The sequence below is a fragment of the Mastomys coucha genome, unplaced genomic scaffold (assembly GCF_008632895.1).
Source record: "Mastomys coucha isolate ucsf_1 unplaced genomic scaffold, UCSF_Mcou_1 pScaffold23, whole genome shotgun sequence".
NCBI classification, from domain to species: domain Eukaryota; kingdom Metazoa; phylum Chordata; class Mammalia; order Rodentia; family Muridae; genus Mastomys; species Mastomys coucha.
Window position 1 is genome coordinate 63,983,925 of NW_022196906.1, and position 580 is coordinate 63,984,504.

Below are 580 nucleotides of genomic sequence, written 5' to 3' on the forward strand. Positions count from 1 at the left end.
GAGGGAAGATTGAGATGAGTAAACTTGAAAGGGGAATATTTATGGTCCTAGCCACAACACCTTGTCTTCAAAGATTTATTTTTATTTAAGTGTCTCCATGTGTGTGCCACATATGTGTGGGTACTCTCAGAGGACAGCAGGTAGGTATCAAATCCTCTGGAGCTGGATTACAAATGTTTGTGAGCAACCTGGTATGGGTGCTGAGAACCGAACTTGAGTCCTCTGGAAGAACAAGAGCAAACATTCTTTTTTTTTTTTTATTTTATGGAACGTTTCACGAATTTGCGTGTCATCCTTGCGCAGGGGCCATGCTAATCTTCTCTGTATCATTCCAATTTTAGTATATGTGCTGCCGAAAGCGAGCACAAGAGCAAACATTCTTAACGGCCATGCCTTTTCTCCAGCCCCTGTAACCTTTTAAGTCACTTTCTTTTTTTGATCCGTTTACTCACGATGTCTTAGCGTCCCAAAGATCAAAAGTTCTGGAAAAGCCAGTTTTAGTCTTGATCCTTCGTGTACTCAATACCAAACAGAAAATATATGTGCTTAATCTGTTTGTTCTTAATGAATTGCTGAAAGA

General features: G+C 40.0%; 1 non-coding gene across 1 annotated transcript; it reads right to left on the bottom strand.

Annotated features, from left to right (window-relative positions):
• Positions 1-258: 258 nt before the first annotated feature.
• LOC116074008 lies at positions 259-366 on the bottom strand. Its single transcript, XR_004112000.1, has one exon. It is a non-coding gene; the product is annotated as a U6 spliceosomal RNA (small nuclear RNA).
• Between the last annotated feature and the right edge of the window lie 214 nt (positions 367-580).